Raw genomic sequence first — 19,354 nt, forward strand, 5'->3', positions numbered from 1 at the left:
GGAACCATAAATCCCTCAGAGGACCCGAAAGCTATGTGCAGCCTTCCCAGAAAAACTTCACATGCACATAAAGTTCTACACAGAACTCCAGAATGACCTTCAAACCCATTCATGAATGTGTTCCTAGCCATTCATAGATCCTGAAAGGAAGTGGATGCCAGGTTAAGAATCTCTCATAGGAGAAAGAAAAGCCTGCAGACTGACAGAGTGTGGTATCAGAAAAGATCTGGGAGCAAACATCTTACTCAAGTGCTGAGCCAGGCGAGCTGGGTTCCTGAGGAAGCTCTCTGAGCAACTGCATAATCCTTGCCATGCACTTTGCAATTTCCAAGTGGCCCCCACTGTGGATGTAGAGTTATGCGAGCACTTAAACCAACAGTTTAGGGTGCCTGGGTGGCTCAGCTGATTAAGCATCTGACCCTTGGTTTCTGCTCAGGTCATGATCTCATGGTTCATGGGTTCAAGGCCCCCACCAGGCTCTGTGCTGACAGTGCACATTCTCTCTCCCTCTCTGTCTGCCCTCCCCTGCTCATGTTCTGTCCCTCTTTCTCAAGATAAATAAATAAAAATGAAAAAAAAAAAAAAAAAAAAAAACCCTAATGGTGTGTAGTGAACCTTGAGGACCAAGGTGGGCAGTGGGGTAAGGACAGGGAGGAGGGACCATAGGTAAACAGAGCAGCAGCCACCCGCCTTTGTGGGCAAGCCTTCCCCTGTGACCCTGGGTGGGGCTGAAGGTCAAGAGGACCTGGGCTGTGGCAGGAGCAGACCTCCCCGAGTCTCCTTCCTCAGCCTTGCCACTTTCACCACTATGTACAAATGTGGGGCTCCCAGGAATCACCCAGGATCCCACCCTCTTTCCCACCCTACTTCCTGGTTACCTCTGAAATCTATCTCGCTCATGCCTCTGTGCCTCTGCCACAGCCCTCATCACTCACCACCATGGCTCACTCGGACTCCCAGGGAGCTCCCCGCCTCCCCGTACCCCATGCCCTCATTTATGTACACTCCATACTGCTGCCAGCATGCTCTTCCTCAGTGGGAAGTCTGACTGTGCCCTCAGAATTACTTGCCACTTGCTAAATATGGCCTCCTGCATACGGCTGAGACACCTGGTCCCCACCCGCCCCTCAGCCTCCCCTGTGCCCTATCACCCATGCACCATGCCTGTGCCTGTGCACCCTATGGTCTCTCCTCTCCTTAGACCCTGTAGGACCTTAGTCATGCCCCACTCACTCCCTGCCTGGCCAGCTCCCACACACCCTTCTAGTCTCTGGGGGACATCACTTGTTGCCTCCTTTAGGAAGTAGTTCTAATTCTCTTCTCCACCCCAACATCTCTCACCAAGACCCCAAGATTCAGCCAACAGGACTCTTGTCTTCACAGTCCCCTCAAAGCCTGGTCCCCTGCTCCAGGGACCTCCTCCTCCTGCGTCAGCCACAGCTGGTGATGGGCCTAACCAGCACTCCTTCCAGAAGCCCTCCCTGGGGCTGGCCTCATCCCCCATGTGTCCTCGGCCCCTGGATCTCTCCCTGCAGAGGTCTTACCTCACCCCTGCATGCTCTCCTGTGGGTAGGGCCTGTGCCTCCTTGGCCTGTCTTGGGTAGCATTGAATTCCAGGCTTCCAGTTACAGAATAAAGAAGTCACAGAGATAAAAGACACAGCAGAGGGAATATAGTCAATGATTCTATCTTCTGTCAGAAGAACAGCCTTTGAGGACTTGCCTCAAAGTGATGAGAGCTAGAGCTACGCGAGGGTCCCCCTCCCTCACTCTTACTGATGGTATGAGTGAGGGTATAAGTATGGTGGGTATGGTATGAGTATGGTGACAGATGGTAGCTACACTTGGGGTGAGCACAGCATAACATATAGACTTGTCCAATCACGATGTTGTACGCCTGAATGTAGTTGTGTGTAAACTATACTTCAAAACATTTTTAAAAATAGAGACCAAATGGATGATAAAACTCTGTAAGTATATCATTGCAGTTATCTTTTGTGCTATTTTTTTTAATGATTTTTTTTTAACAATCACTTTGTGATCTTCAAAATATACTAGGGAAAGGTACCTGAGTGACTCAGTTAAGCGTTTAACTCTTGATGTCTGCTCAGGTCATTACCTCACAGTTCATGAGTTCGAGCCCCACATTGGGCTCTGCTCCCAAGGTGCAGAGCCTGCCTGGGATTCTGTCTCTCCTTCTCTCTGCCTCTCCCCTGCTTGTGCTCCGTCTCCCTAAATAAACAAATAAATAAATAAACAAACACACACACACACACACACACGCACGCACACACTAAGGATAAGGATTCTGGATCTGGACCTGGCAAGCCTTGAAACCGAAGTATAGAAAGGCCTGTCCAAAGTTACACAAAATCTGTCAGCTGAGTCTGGGGACAGAACATAGCAGATCCAAGTCCTTGCTGCCTCCACTTTCAAGACTAACTTTCCAGGAGGTATTGGGGGGAGGCCTCAAATTCCAGAACTGCTCCTCTCCTGTCCATGCTTTCTCTAGCCCGGACTGCTGCAGGGAGAGGTGGAAGGAAGCGACGAGTACATACAATGCAATTGAGATTGCATTAACTTGTGTTCGTTTGTGTCACTTAATTATTGCGGTCTCCAGCCTTCTCTAATAAATGTGTTTTCCTAACCCACAGCCTCTGGGCTATCATTCTAACCATATCTATTATGACTGAGTACCTTCTTGGGAACAGAGCGACCTTCTCTGAATTGCAAGCTAAGTAGGGCATACTAAAGAGCTTCGTGCCCCCCAGAAGAGGGAAGCAGGCAGACAAGTCCCCTGTGCGCTGGTGACCAAGCCCTGCTGTTTCACTGTGTCTGGTCTATACAAATGTTGGCCAGACTGCCTCTGAGGAGTTAAACCACAGCCTTCAGGAAAGGCAGGAGCCCGCTGATAGCTTTAAATATTTAGGCAACTGGAAAAGCTCATCCATCTTGATCTGCTGGCTTCTTCAGGGGGAATGGGAAGCTGCTAAGATAACATCGAGCAAAAAGCAGCCCCACCCTGGGGGACAATTTAGATCCTAGGTCTTTCATGCCAACATTTCTATTCAAAGAACATTCAGGGCCTGTTCAGGGTTTTGCTTCTCTCTCTGCTAAATGCTTTGAGTTAAAATTCTTCTTTTCTCTCCTGCCCTCCAAAATATATCACACTGGGCAGCAGAAGCTGAGTATTTAATTGCAAACTCCACAAACAAATGAGCAGCTGTCTCTGTATTGACAAATGCATGTCTTTTGTCTTTACAGATGCTTAAAAAAATGCACAAGTGAACAAAGAACTGTATACTTTGGGGGAAACAGATTTACCTTCTAAATTGTGTTTTTACTTGCCCTCAGATTAAAATTAGTTTGCCTTGCCTGAGCTGACACCAACTTGACGGGAGAGAGACTGCTAGAGAGAATCCTGGGGGGGGGAGGGGCAGCTTAGCTGATCTGAAACATCTGCCACTGCAATTCTATCTTCTATCTTCTATCGGAAGAACAGTCTTTGAGGACTTGCCTCAAAGTGCCGAGGGCTAGAGCTACCTGAGGGTCCCCCTCCCTCACTCTTACCGATGGTACTTCTAGGCTGTCCAAGATGTTGCTCATCAGTTTTCAGGGGGAATTCTTGTAGCTCTCTGAGGACAGGTGTCTCTCTAAGCTCACACTGCCCAGTGACTAGTCTATCAAGAAAGAAACGGAAATCTGGGAGATGGTCTCCATGCTAAGGCCACAGATGAGGGCCCCCTTGGTACCCTCTCTGGCCGGGATTCCTGGTAGAGGTGGGAGAACCACCCACAATCCTGGACCAACCCCACTCAGCTAAGACGGAGTTCTACTCTCAGTAAACAACAGACACTGAGGGTGGTGGTGGCTTGACAAGCCCTCGCATCCTTGGTGTTGGCCGAAGAAGAGAACTGTGGATCCAAGACAGACTTGGTCATAGCCAGTCCCAAGTCCTCGTGCGGTAGATCAGACTGCAGACAGTACATTCGGCAAACAAAGTGTCACAGACTGCCTCCAGTGTGGCCCACGTCAAGCTTCTGCACAGTATCTACTCTTGCTGCCCGATCTGCTGGCGGCTGATTTTAGAAGATCTAGCAGGTAGAGACACTAATGAAAGTGCTTTTGTGTTTGCAAAATTCACCATGGAAAGCCTCTCATGAAACATAAGGTGGGACTTTATGCGAATGAAGAGTAAGTTTCCATTGTGTTCAACCGTTGGCTGTGTTGGGGTTTATTGGTTAAGGCAGCTAGCATTACCCTACCTAAAGCATCTTGTGTATGAGGTGACTGACAAGTTTTCCTAGGTTATAGTTTCCCCCTCCTTTCCAGTGACCCTCACCTTGAATCCACAGAGATACCTTCTCTGTAAATAGAAGTTAGTTCTTTGGTTTTGGAAAACAGACAAGCTGGTGGGAGAGAAGGGTGGGACTGTGTTGAGAAAAGGAAGGCAGGTAGAAGAATCTTGAAAGAGATGGTAAATTAGCTTCTTAATTGGTAAGGGTGATTTTATAAACCACTTCCTTTTCATGATGCCCCCACAAACTTGGAAGCTGGTGAGAGGTGAGAAGTGACATTCCCATGCTAAAAAGGAGAAACTGAGGCAGAACGCGTGCTTAACTTTGCTGAGAAATCCATCAGATCAGGACAGCTGGTTTTGTGACTCCCATTCCCCTGGTTGAATGAGCTTTTGCAAATAAGATTAGTGATATTACCATATCAAAGGAAGTGGGTACAAGGCTCCACTCTTTTGTGATACAGACAAAGAGAAAGCTGTACTGGCATCACTACTTCTCCGACAATCCTTTCCCAATTTAAATTCTGATTAGATAAATCTGGAGGTAGGTGAAATAACAGAAGATAGGGCCCTAGCTCCTCGCCAGAATAATCAGACTCTGTGAGAAATGGGGCAGAGGGAGTAGAAAAGGAAGAACAGAGGTGGACAGACCCTCCCTCACGGATTGTGGCGAGGTCCAGAGGCACTGTGTGGTGGCACTCATGCTCCACACAAGTAACTCTTCAGTACGTGCCTTCCATCCCCGTATCTGGGGCCTGCTGAGATTTAGACGGGGTCGCAGTAGAGGGTTGGGAAGGTATATACCAGGCTGCTTGTTGCCATATTTTATGTCCATGACCCTACACACTTAGGCTATGTTGTTAGAGAAGACTTAGCTTTTCACTCGTAGTCACAGTGCTGTCCAATAGAGTCTGCACAACAATGGCAATGTTCCACAGTTCTGTGGCAGCCACTAGCCACGTGTGACTCCTGAACACTTGACATGTGACTAGTATGGGACGCCCGGGTGGCTCAGTCTGTTGAGTGTCGGACTTCTGCTCAGGTCATGATATCATGGTCCTTGGGTTTGAGCCCTGCATCGGGCTCTGTGATGACAGCTAAGAGCCTGGAGCCTGCTTCAGAATCTGTGTCTCCTTCTCTCTCTGCCCCCACCCCCTTGCTCATGCTCTGTCTCTCTCAAAAATAAATTAATTAATTAACATTCAAAAAATTAAAAAAGGAAAGAAAAGAAAAAAGATTTAAAAAGAAATGTGACTAGTGCAGCTAAGGAAAAAATTTTAAATTTTTCTTAATTTTAATTAATTCAAAATTAAATACCCATATACTGGACAGAAGCGTGGGTTAGAGCATTATGAGGTTTCCAGGAACACCAAGTGAACCCTGCAGCCCACCAGAATGAAGGTCAAACTCATCAATGCTCACTGTAAATTTCGTTGGTGAAACTCATCTAAAACACACTGTTGAAAAAGAAAACTTCTGGAGTCATAACTCATTAGAAAATTCTATGGACATTTCTTGTGCCCCTTTCTACTTCTCTCATTTGCCCTCTCTTGTTAAGAAACAGCGTGTCTGGAAAAGCATGCAAACAGAAATCTTAGGTCCTACACGCTGGCATAGGAATAAATTCTATTTAATCCTCACCAGTAGCCTTGCTAAGTAGCTATCATCCCCATTTTTCAGATAAGCAAACTGAGACTCAAAGAGTTTGAACAATTTGCTATAGACACTTAGCTAGTATGTGGCAGAGCAGAGATTTTTGCCCAGCTTTGTCTGATTCCATTATATTCTTAAGCATACGTACAAACGTTCTGTAATCTAAGCCACACACGTACTTTTCTTCTCCAGTGTCTTGCACACAAAACATCTGGGCCCCTGATTATTTCCTTCCATTTCCCTTTTATCACTGGTCTGATGCTAAGTGAAAGAAGGGTCTGGCACCACTGAATATTAATACCTCACATTTCTACAGCACTCTACAGTTTACAAAGCATCCTGATACTTATTATTTCATTTGATCTCCCCACAAAACACATGGGGAATTATTATTTCCTTTTTCGGAGAGGAAATGGAAGCTCCAAAAGCTAAATGAGCCCACAGCTAGAAAGAGGTGAACCCAGGGCTCGGCCCTAAGCTTTCTGACTATAATTCAGAAGGAAGGCCTGGACTCTGCCCCCTGTTCAAAGCTGCTGCCTCAGGCCCTGGGAGGCATCAGGCAGATTCTGGGGCAGGCAGTCTTAACCTTCACAGAATAATAATGACCCCTTCACAGAATAATGTTTTTAAATACACAAAGTCAAATACATAGAGTTTCAAAGGAAACCAATTATATTGAAATAGAAAAATTTTTAAGCAAATGTGCGATATAGGTTATACATGTGCTTCTTTATTAACTCATCCAGTGCTAACGGCTGGCCTAATCACTTTTGCAATTTCAAAGCAGCGATCAGTGTAATATATTAAGGTATGTGCAACAATAGCCATATCATATGAAAATATCTTCAATTTCTGATAGTAACAAAGACACAGGCACTGCCAAAACTATTGAGGTTTATTGCCTACATTTATAATTGAAGAAAATACTTAATTTCAGATAAAGTTTCATGAAAATAAAGATGTGATTTTTTTTTCCATCTAAGTTCACAGAGCCTTAGAATTCTATCCATGGAGTCTGTAGGACTTAGGATTTCTCAATATGGAGGCTTCAAAATGCTCAAACTAGATTCTCCTTTCCAATGCAAGCAAATGGTCTACTTGTAGGATGCATCACATCTTATCTCCAACCTTCCTCCTACAAGACCAAATAGAGTCTTGGTGAGTCAAGTCAAGATTGGTGGCTTGGATTAAGCAAGGAAGATTAGAAACATTTTTATGCCTGTGACAGTCCACTTACAAGCTCAGCTTCTGTGGGTGTTCCCACGACAAGCCTCAGAGTCATTGAATTTTCAATGTATCCTGTTATAATGACCATGAACATCCCCACCATCTGTCTGGTATCCACATGCCACCTTCCAGCCCAGGGCTCAGGGAAGTATGTCCAAGTATATCCTCAGATAGTCAGAGGCTCCCGGCTTCTTCTTTTGTTTTTATATTAAACCTCTACTTCCACAACTGATTTTCACAATACCTCATTTTGATAGTTCAGAGAATAGTATGATTACCCCACTGAGGTACCAAGTGACTGAGCAACTATCTCAAGGTCACATATTTTGCTGCAGAGAAGAGAACTCGGGACTCCTAACTCTCAAAACCCTGCTCAATGTTTAGAAATTTGAGGCAGAGGGGTGGAGAAGGCAGACACAAAGGAAACGAGGCCAGGTGAATCTGGCTAACCAGTGTGCATTTAATACAAATGTGCCTAACGTGCCCAGCACAAACACTTGAAAAAGAGGAAAGAAAGAAAGGTGACCCTGAAGATTTGTCATCTCAAATTTCAAGGATCACACTGCAGATGGCTGCTTGCCCAGACCTAGCAGCAGCTCCTGGCTGGAGGGAGATGTTGGATGTCTCTGAGCTCCTCTGGACAGATTTATAGCAATTTCTTGATGTACCCAAGCACAGTGGCTGTCCCAACTCATTCCAGAAATCATGTAAGAGAACAAATAGAGGAAATGGCATTTATACTAACTCACCCTTGAGTAAATCACTTTATTATTTTTCTCAAGTATCATATGATGGGTGAGAAAATCACTGAAAGCCTGTTTTTCCCTTCATCATTAGTCTTAGCCCATTAACTGAATGATAAACAAGGATTTAATTAAAAGCCACTGTCAGATTTAAAACTCATGACAGACACCAGGACTAAGCTCGTCGTTGAAGGGATCATGGTATAGCATAGCAGGGAGGGATTCTAAGAAAGTTATGAAACTGGACATTCATTTGCTCCACTGGAAAAACCATGAATGGCTGATTTGAACTTGTCAAGGATCTTTCATTCTCTTTTTATCTAGTGAGAGAGTTTGGAGGCTCTTGAGTATGTGAAGCAATCTATCATCCTTGTCCCTTCCACCTCTCTGGGCATGGAGCAAAGAAAGTCTGGAGTGAAAATATAAATGTACAATTTGTGTATGATATAAATAAAAACCACGATGGCTTTTCCGGGCTTGGTATATAATGGTCACCAGTGTCACCATGGAAATTTTTTTAGGGTTTTTAATTTTTTTTTTATTTTTTATTTTTTTTAAAATGTTTAATGTTTTATTTATTTCTAGGAGAGAGAGAGAGAGACAGCGTGAGCAGGGGAGGGTCAGAGAGAGAGGGAGTCACAGACTGAAACAGGCTCCGGGCTCTGAGCTGGCAGTCAGCACAGAGCCCGACGGGGGGCTCGAACCCACGAACCGTGAGATCATGACCTAAGCGAAAGTCGGACGCCCAACCGACTAAGCCACCCAGGCACCCCTTAGGGTTTTTTAAATTCAGCCGAAATACACCTGCTTCCAAGCTTTAATCACAACAAAAGTAATATCATATGCCCACCGGAGGGAGGTGGGAGGGAGGTGGAGGAGTACCAAGGACTTGCCCAGTGGCCTGGGAGGTACCTGTCAGACTTGACACAGTGCAGAAGGGACAAAACTGCATGGAGTTCCTTCCTCCTAGGCTGATGGGAAGGGCAATAGACATTGGTGGGTCTCACTCTGCTTTCTTCTTCCTGGGGAAAATGTTGAAGAAAAGGGACTCAGGAAAGTGGAAATGAAGTTGGCTGTGAAAGTCCATCAGAGTGTTTATGCGTGTCAAATACTCGGTGGTGTCCACCACCCTCACCCTAGGAGATGGCACCAAAGGAGCCCAGACACAGCCCCTATCCCTCCCCTCATGCCACCTCTACCAGTCAGGATCAGTGTAAGAGATAGAATCCTACAGACCCATTCAGCCTTTGCCTGTCTGGTTGCATTTATTGTTACTGTTGTTGCTTCTCATTTTCAGTCTCTTCCACGGGGAATGGTGAAATGCCTCCCTTGGATCAGCGGGCCCCACTACCCAATGGATGACGCTCACTGGCAATGTATGCTTAGTATGGTGGTTGTAACTCAATCATCCTCACTCTGAAGCAGGAAAGCATATCCAAATGTGGGTCAATGTCAGGGACAACATTCTAGGGATTATATGGAATGCATTTCACTTCTTTAAGCAAACCATCAGCAAATTTCATTGTAAGTATTATAAGTAATAAATTTCTTGCCATACCCCTTCATAGTTGTGAATCTTGATACCTCCATGAATCACTGCCTTAGACAATGGGAAGCAGTTTCAAGTCCAAGATAAATAGGATATTCCAGCCCTCATCCTGCAAAGCTGATGATATGGGTGGGAGTCAGCCTGACATCCGGACCATAGCAGTGTTGTTCTGCCCCCTTTGACCTGCTAGCTGGAGGGAAACACTGAAACCCCACTACAGAGAGATGCTGAAGGACCTATGAGGCAGTTTTGTCTACCAATGGTTCCTGGTGACATGCTTCAAATGGTCCTGGGGTTGTAATAAAGAGAAGCTAAGACCTGCCAACTTCTCCCACCTTGTATGACCTTCCTCAACCTTCACACACACACACACCACCTACTCCAAATCCCCCCAACCCCACATCTCTGCGTTCCCCCCTCCCTTCTACTGCCCAGCACTGGGCACACAGAAGTCTTTTTTTTTAATTTTTTAAAAATATTTTATTTATTTCTGAGAGAGAGAGAGACAGCATGAGCAAGGGAGGGTCAGAGAGAAAGGGAGACACAGAATCGGAAGCAGGATCCAGGCTCCAAGCTGTCAGCACAGAGCCCAACGCAGGGCTCGAACCCATGAACTGCGAGATCATGACCTGAGCTGAAGTCGGACGCTCAACTGACTGAACCACCCAGGCGCCCCAATAGGCACACAGAAGTCTTGATTGAAAGCCAGAGAAAAAACAAGAGAGAAATTTGAAATCAGTGCATGGCTTTATTGCTCAGTGTTCTGAGCATCTCCCATCTTCAGCATCTCCCAGGCAGGCAACTCTCATTCCCCACTTGCCTTTTACCCTGAGGAATCTGAAGTTTAATGATGTTCGCACAGAAAGACTCCTAAAACCACAGCTACCCAGTGAGTCCTTCATGCTGGGGAGGGGGCAGGGCAGGAGCTTGATTGCAGGCATTGCCAGGGAGCCTGTGAAGGGGGATTCCTTAAGTAAAATAAGCCAGGCTTCGCAAATTGTCTTTGCTTCCTTTCTTCAATGGCTCCTCAGTTTCAACAGTCTCCTCAGTTTCCTGTGCAGGTGAGGAGGGAGGTCTCCTGAATAATTCAGCACTTTATGTGATTCAGCTCATTACCAAACTTGACTAAAGTCAGTTCTGGGATCACAACATCTTAGGGCAGTGCTGGCACAGCGAGGCCGGCTGCACTTGAACCGGGATTTGCTGGGCTATCCCAGAGGAAGGGAGGACATGAAGATGAATATTAATGAGAAATTCAAGAATAAGATTTTCACCTTCCCAGTGGACCGCACTGGGCTGCAGCCCTTGAAGATGCGCTGGAAAAAATGTGTGTCAACAATTCCCTGGGAAAAGAAGCATGGCCTCAGGGAGACACTGAGCCCCCAGTGATAGGAACTGATGCCCTACACTGGCACTGTGTTTGGGGCATGACCAGGTTTGTCAATAGCTGATTTATTTCCTGACTTAGATTAATACAAAGTAATATCAGAGATGGTAAGTACAGTGTAGCCCTTGGCTGGTTGAACTGGGGGTTCAGACCCTACTCATGTAGAGAGGCCCCCGAGCTCAGGTAGCTATTTGAATTCATTTAGGGCTCATTTGGTAGCTGGGAACTTTGTTGGTCGTTCTTGGGGAAAGGGTAGGGTTAGGGGTCAGGAGAGAGTGAAGGAATAGAAAGGAAAAGAAAGCCCAGGGGGAGGCTTGATATCTGTTTCTACTCAGAATCTTTGACTTTCGAAAGTAATACAAACCTGGCAGGTCAAGGGATATTTGAGATTATGAGAGTTATGTTTTCATAGAAAGAGAACAAAGCACGGAAAGCAGGGAGAGTCAGGGTGGGCCTTTCAATGCTGCTGGTGAGCTGGAGGAAGGGGAGGAAGGGGAGGTGGGGAGAGACAGCTCTCTNGCCTCTCTCCCTTTCCCCCACCATTTCCACCCTTCTTCTCCCCCTTGTTCCTCCGTCAAGTTCCTCCTAATCCTCCTATACGTGCAAACATATGATATTTGTCCTTCTCTGCCTGACTTATTTCGCTCAGCATAACACCCTCAAGGTCTATCCATGTTGCTACACATCAAAATCCATTTTCAAGAAAACATTCATTTTCATAATGCTGACAAGGTACATTGGGGACATAACTAAAAAAGAAACTTTAATTTCTAGGACTAATCTTTGATAATGATTGTGATATGAATATTTATGGAAAATAAAATTTGAAAGAAATGCTGACAAGCCACTGAACGCAAATTCCTCAGGCGGCATCTTTTAGGAAAGCCCTATAGGCATCTGTGCCATGAGCAGCCGCGTCTCCCCCTCCATCACCGCAGTGGGCGTGCAAGCTTAGCTGGCTTACCTGGGACCCACCGAACTGCCTCCCATCAGCTGACACCGATGCCCACACACCACCCCAGTATTGTCCTCAACAGACATCAACCTCACTCTTCTAATTTTTAAGAAATTTTATGACTGGCTTTAGAAATGAGTGGCTTATTAAAGGCGATGGCAAACTTTCCCCCACTGTAGATAACTCACTCTTAACGTAAACTGTTTTGAATTTCATCCCTAACCAACCCCACCCACCCTACACCACTCCTTTTTTTTCAGATCATCTTGACTTTCTTCTTCCCTTCTCTGCTACCTGTCACTTCTTCCCTTACTCAACTCTAACTCCACGAAATATTCTTGGACTTGGTCACTACCTGGTGAGATTACACCCTGGCAGAGAGAATATCATGGCTTAGGTGTGTTAATTTCACAACTGCAATGCCAAGGCGTGTGGTTTCCTGTGCCTGAAATAATGAAGTGCCAGTGTCATTGTGGGTAAAATCTAAAAAGTACTTTGGGCAGAAGGACCACATTATTCATTTGACAAATCTGGTATCCAAGCAAAAGACATGACCCTGGGAGATTCCAGGAACCACAAGATGATAGTCATGTCTAATGGATGGCCCAGTCACAGGACCCCTGTGCTCTGTCTTCCTGATTTCAAGAAAAACATCAGGGAGAAAATATAAGAATGTATCATTTTTGAATACTAATAAGTGTTTGTCCTTGGTAAGTACAGAAAGCAGAACGTAGCGTAACACTAACCTCTGGATTTTTAGGAACCAAAACGCTTAAGAAGGCTAACACATCAAAGAGATGAGTCAGAACACTCTGCCAAACTGGTGGTAACAGTGGGAAAGACGTAACAAAATATTTGGTGAAGAATAGCCAATAGCCAATACTTTTATAGAAACCATCATGGTAGAGAAACAAGAGGAAGATACTAAAAAGAAGACTGAGCAAAGGCTGGCAAAGGAGACTGAGGACAGAGAAGGACATTTACATTGGAATTGGGAGCAAAGGAGAGGAAGGATTGTTGAGATTAAAAAAAAGAGGGGTGCATTTTCAAGCCCAACTCTCCTCCCAGGGCCATCCCCCTTCTGCTCTCTGCCTACGGAACTACTTAAGTTCCCAGATGCGTGGTGCTGATTCCTACCTCCAACCTCGGCTCTCACCCTTCTCTCTGTGTGCAATGCCCTTTTCCTCTGCCCACTTGAGAACTCCCACATGGCCTTTTAGGACTCACCACTCTGCCACTTTCTCTGATCAGCACTCCCTCAACATCCAGCCATCAAAGGAAAGTTTAAATAGCCCTTCTTTCTACCAATAACATGCACCATATATATGCCCTATCATTTTACACTGATTATTTGGCTACACCTGTTTTTGTTACCAGATTATAAACTACTTTAGGATGAGAACTGTGTCCAGCTAATCATTATAACCCAAATACTTAGCACAGCTTCTAACATTTGCTAGGTCTCAATAAATATTTACAGAACAGCTAAGAACATAAATAGAGTATTAGAAATCATAGGCCTCCAGAGACTGGTCTTTAAAATTCATTGATATGATTCTTCAATGATAGATACAATTTGGATAAGTTTAGAGCAAGAGTCAGCAAAATTGGCCTATAGGCCAAATCTGTTGTGCCATTTTGAACAGTTTTTTTCCATATATAATTCACACACCATACCATTTACCCATTCAAAGCATACAAGCCAATGTTTTTTAATGTATTAACAGGTTGTGCACCCAACACCACAATCTAATTTTAGAACATTTTCATCTTGCATTAAAAATTCCTGTGAATAATCAATCCCCATTCCTCTCCCTTGTCCATCTCCTCCCCCTCACTCCCACCCAAAGCAACCACTAATCTACTTTCTGTTTCTATATATTTGCCTATTTTAAAATTCCATGTAATTAGAATCATGTAAGATGTAGCCTTTTGTGGCTGGCTTCTTTCACTTAACATAATGCTTTCAGTATCTATCCATTGTTTTTTATGCCAAATCATAGTCCATTCCATTGTACGGACATACCCCATTTTGTTTATTTTTTCATATTTAGGACAGATAAGCTAACACACCCTATCAGAAAGAGAGGCGATTATGTCTTTCCCGGCCAGTTGTATGTAAAGACCTATGTAGGCTCATGAATCAGTCAGGGGTCAGAACACATACCAGTTATTCATACAGAATACATTTAATATCAAAAACTATTAACTCGATAGAAAGTTGTTATCTAGGCACCTGAAAGAAAACTAAGAGAATCCTATGGTATCAGTGAGGTGGTCAGTGCGGAAAGCAGCCCACCCCACCCAAGTGCCTCACTGGCTGGGAAGTCGTGACTGCCTTCCTGGCACCACTGTGTCCCTGTTGCAACCTCTCTTGAACAGCCTAACAGAGAGCCATCTGGCGAAGCAGAAATGTGCTCTGGTATCACTAAATATTATACAGAAAGGTGGGTTAGGACTGAGAAATAATAGCTTCCTAGCTGGAACGGTCATTATAGTGGTGGTTAGGGAGTGCACACATTTAACTTTTGCTAAAACAGGAAGTTAATTGGGGTATTTCTCTTAGCCTGTAATTGTTAGTTTATGCCTTTTTCTTTCCCTTCAGCATCTCTTCCCAGCGGTGACTCAGAACAACTATTCTGTAAAGTTTGCCAGGCAAACCCTCTAGAGACTGGCTGTTTCCATCCAGTCTTGATGCAAACAATTCCAGGAGCTGCCAAAGGGAAGCCATGGAGCCTTGAGTTACAAATAAGGTACTTTTTTTTTTAGGAATGGCTAACCGAGAGAGATTTAAGCACTCTTTTCCAAGCTGAAGCATGCATTCCCCATCCCTACCCCCACCACGGCCTACCATATCATAACTCCTTAGCAAACAACCATCATGGGTATTTAACTTTTGTAGTCAATAATGAAAAAATGCTATTTAACTCATTGACAACGAGCCTTAGAACAGGAGCAATGTGTGAACAGGTAAATTGTAGGTTGCTCTTAGATGGAACCTGCCCTCACCCAGTAAGAGATGCCAATTTTCACTGGAGGTTTCTTGAACCCGAATCTTTGAGTCCAGGCTTTTGTGCACGTAGGCTTTTCATCATGCCCTCCCGAAGATTTCTGGGTTTTTCCCCTAGTTCACCCCTGCCTCTCTCCTCAATCAAACCAGACAGTGAAAATCAATGTGTCTTTTATGTCAGGACCTGCTTTTGTTTAAAAGGAAAGTACATCTCAAACTCTGAAAAACACAGTCCTCTTGTGGCTTTGCTTCATTCCACACCCTCTTTTTTTTTTTTTTTTTTTTTTTTCTTCNTTTTTTTTTTTTTTTTTTTTTACCTCTGTCTCTTATGTGTTTTTAGTGGGATCACATGATATTTTCCATCACACCCCTACTCACTTCACACTGGGGGTCCAGCCTGTGCTTTTGACATAATTTCCTTCCATAAGTTATTACACACTGAGCTATATATACCACCATCTGCATAGGATACATCAGGGGCTGACACTGTATGGAGCCAAAAATCCAAAAAGAAAATATACTTTGGAGAGCTTTACATCACTGAAAGGGAAGCCCTGACCCAGTGAAGCCTAGATTCCTCTAGAAGAGTAATATGAATGCAAGATGCTGTTTGCATAAGACATTTTCTAAAACAATCAAGAGGGATTGTGAGAGCTTTCTTTTTTTATGATGCAAAGCCAATTTAAGCAAGAAAATATGTGGTTTCGTGACATGGAGGCATATAATATACATGTCATCACTGAATACTGTTTGTGCTTCTAGGGTCTGATCTGAATGATTATGGAATAGAGGCAGGAACGTTCCCCAAAGGAATGCTGGGAAGAACAAAACAATTTGTTCCCTTTACTTCTCAAATAGGCAAGGATTTTTTTTTAAAGATGAGATTCAATGCTGGTACTGATTGGAATAGAATCTTAAAATGGTTCTGAAAAACAATTTGCAACTATATATCAAGAGATTTAAAAAGCTTAGCATATCTTCTCCCAGTGATTCAAATTTCATGAATCTATCCCCTAGGAAACAATCAGTTAAAGGTGTACGTGAAGGAATGTTCATGAAAATGTTACTTTTAATAGTGAAAAAAATATATAACTAACCGAAATATAGAAAAGGTCAATCAATTGTGGTACATGTATATGATGGAATAGTATTTGGTACTTAAAAATCATGTTATTGAGGGGCACCTGAGTGGCTTAGTTGGCTAAGAATCAGACTCTTGATTTCAGCTCAAGTCATGATCTCATGGTTCATGAGATCGAGCCCCATGTCAGGCCCTGTGCTAATAGTGCAGATCCTGCTTGGGATTCTCTCTCTCCTTTCTCTCTGCCCCCTCCCCACTCACATTCTCTCTTTCTCTCAAAATAAATAAATAGTTTAAAAGTAAACTCATGTTACTGAGGAAAATTTAGTAACATAAAAAGGTGCTGCTAATGAAATAGTATATTTAAAAGCAGTGGATCACAGGATTATATATGCCATTTAAACCTGATGTTGCAAAACTGAATATAATATCTGTAATACATGTGTTTGTGTGTCCCAAATATTAGCTGGGTTAAAAGTGAATTTTACTTTCTACTTAGGCCCTGCTGTAATTTTTAAATTATTTTTTAAGTGAGGAAAAGTGTATTTTAGAAATGTATTAAATTATTTGATAACAGAAAATGATACTAGCATATTTATTGTATTCTTTTAACACAATGGTCTTCATATTTCTTTCCTTACACATAAAGCCCACTGACTTGTGAACTTCAGTAAATTCTCCATTTCTCATGTTTGTGGAAGCTGACAGATCACAACCAGATAAAGCTCCATTGTTACCAGTGTGGACAGCCCACTGGGAGCCGGCTGAAAATCAGGCAGTCCTGAGCTACAGCTCAGAAATGCTTGAAAACTAAGGGAAAGGACTGATTTAATTTTTAAGAATTTAAGGATGAAACTAGATGTAATAATACATGCTCCTTTTGAAGAAAATTACCAAAATAGCAAAAGCTGTTTTCTTTCAAAAACCTTTCAAAAAAAGGTTTTCTTTCAAGCGTTTCAGAGTCAATTGGCTGAATTGGCTGTTTGGAGACTTTACCTGCTCCTTTTTTTTTTTTTTCCCCTCCCCAGCAGACTGAGCTAATGGAATAGATAGGAAGGAGGAATTATTTTCTAAGAAGTTGCTTAAATATATTAATAACTAAGGCAATGGCTGCTTTATTTTTCCAGAGTTGCTATGTATGTCATCTCATTGATCAGCAAAATAGTCCAATGAGGTAATCAGAACAGGTATTATAACCCCAAATTATGGAAATTAAGTACAGAAGGATGATGACATTTGCCCAAAGAATCCAAAGATTGCTTGTGAAGACTTTTAATCCATTGTTTCCCAAGGCTTCTGCTCAATCCCTGAGTCAATAGGGCCCTAGTATTGTACTCAGAACCCACTCCCCAGGGTGGACTAAATTTACGACCTAATATGCCTGAGGTGAGTATCCAAAGAGCTGGAGTCTTCTCCCCTGACCCACACCTTGTGCCAAAACCCCATAGCCAGAGTAGCAGGCTCTCAGCTGGGCTGTGAAACCCAACTGGAGCCTGACCTCCAACTCTCCTAGGACTCTTAGAGCTTGCCTACCTTAGACTGGCCACCTTCCCTGAGGATTGAACTGGACCCCATTTGGCTTGGAGTCCCCACAGTTCTGACCCTTCCTTCCTTCTCTCTCTCTCTCTCTTTCACACATACACACACACCATCACCACCACTGCCTTTACTATTCAGACTTTGGCTTATTTGGAAGCTGAGTCTTGATAGCTGAGCTGTCACAAGATCACAAATCTATTTAGTTGCCAGAGTTATAACAGAATCAGAATATGTCTTCAAGTTCTTTCTGTCTTGTTCCTTTCTTCCTCCCTCTTTCCCTCCTTCCCCCTTTCCGCCCTTGCCCCTTCCTTCCTCTTTCCTCACTCCCTCCTTTTCCTTCCTTTCTCTCTCCATTCCTTCCTTCCCTCCTTCCTTCCTTGTCTTATCTCCTTCCCTCCTTTCTCTCCGCCCCCCCCCCCAGCCCTTCAATTTGGTTGTTATTTTGTTATCCTAGGACCTCAGGTGCTGAGGGCTGAGTTCATTAACCCTCTACTCCTGACACATGGTCATCATTTGTCCAGGTGAGTCCTCTCCATTTTCTTACAAGTTGATTGATTCACTCTTACTCCCACAGCCACTCCCTTTGTCATCTCCCCACAAGGTAATGTGTTTAATGTAGATCTTTTTGCTTGTAAATGATATAACAAGATGTTAATTGTTGATCTGCAGCCGTCTATATTTGACATAAACAGCTTTGACATAAACACTACTTTTTTCATGCAGTAAGTTTCATGATTTGTTCATGCAGTTAAGTGCTCATCAAATCCAATACTTTTAGCTGCCGCATCCATGGGTGTAAACCTAAGACATTTATCCGTCTTCTCTCACATAACTGGCCATGAAAGGCATATGTGGGTGGAACCTACTCTGGCTTTACTCGTTTCTAAATTCCATTATTCTGCCTGTGTATCCTGTTCTAACACATGCACTCTCCTAGAAAAAGTGCACCCTGAAGAATGCCAAGGTTCACTCCCAAACAACCACCAGACTACATGACTTTGGAAGCCTTTCTGTCTCCCAATCCCTACTAAGACAGGTGTAGTTCTGGATGTATCTCCAGATGACACCTTGGACTCTGCTCTGTGAGAGTTTATGAAAGGTGTCACCAAACTTTTCCTGAAAGGGCCAGAGAATAAGTATTTCAGGCTTTGAGAGTCATATAGTCACTCTTATAACTATTCAACTCTGCTGTTTGAGTGCAAAGACAACCATAGACAATATATGCACAAATGGACCTGGCTGTGTTTCAATAAAACTTTATTTACAAAAATATACAGTGGACTGATTTGACCATTAACTGGATTTGGTCCTAAGTCAGCTTTGGCCATGAGCTGTCATTAGCTGACCCTGTTTTGTAGCCACTGATCTCTGAAGGAGAGACAGAAGTTATTAATGCTGGGAATGCTGGAAGTCTTACTGCCATACCACTTGTCTATCACATTGCCTCCTGATGAAAAGCTGAGGTTATAAACTCTCTTCTGCCTCCTCAAACACTGACATGTCCATGGGTTACAGTATGCAGCCACTAAAAGCTTGCAGAATGAAAAAAACAATAATACATATAAGCATTTCAGTTTGGTCTTAAAGGTTACTAGAAACCAATCCCCTTACCACCTCCACTCCACCTCATTTAGGCTTATCCTAAGAAGGAAATGGTTTCCTGCCCACTCAGGGACAGCCCACTCCTTGGTGAGACAAGCCTCCCTTACCAAGGACCAAGGATCAGCTCCTGAAATGAATTTCTCAAAGGGTAGAGTCAATATGTTCTTTTTAAACTGCAATATTTTAATTAAGCCACTTTAATCCCCTTGTGGGCACGATATGTTAAAAGAAGAAAGGGAAGGAGAAGGGGAGAGAAGATTAAGTGGGGGGAGAGGGAAGAGAAAATCTAAATTCAATGAATTTTCATATCCA

Source organism: Crocuta crocuta, unplaced genomic scaffold (genome assembly GCF_008692635.1).
Source record: "Crocuta crocuta isolate KB4526 unplaced genomic scaffold, BGI_CrCroc_1.0 scaffold55, whole genome shotgun sequence".
Taxonomy (NCBI): Eukaryota; Metazoa; Chordata; class Mammalia; order Carnivora; family Hyaenidae; genus Crocuta; species Crocuta crocuta.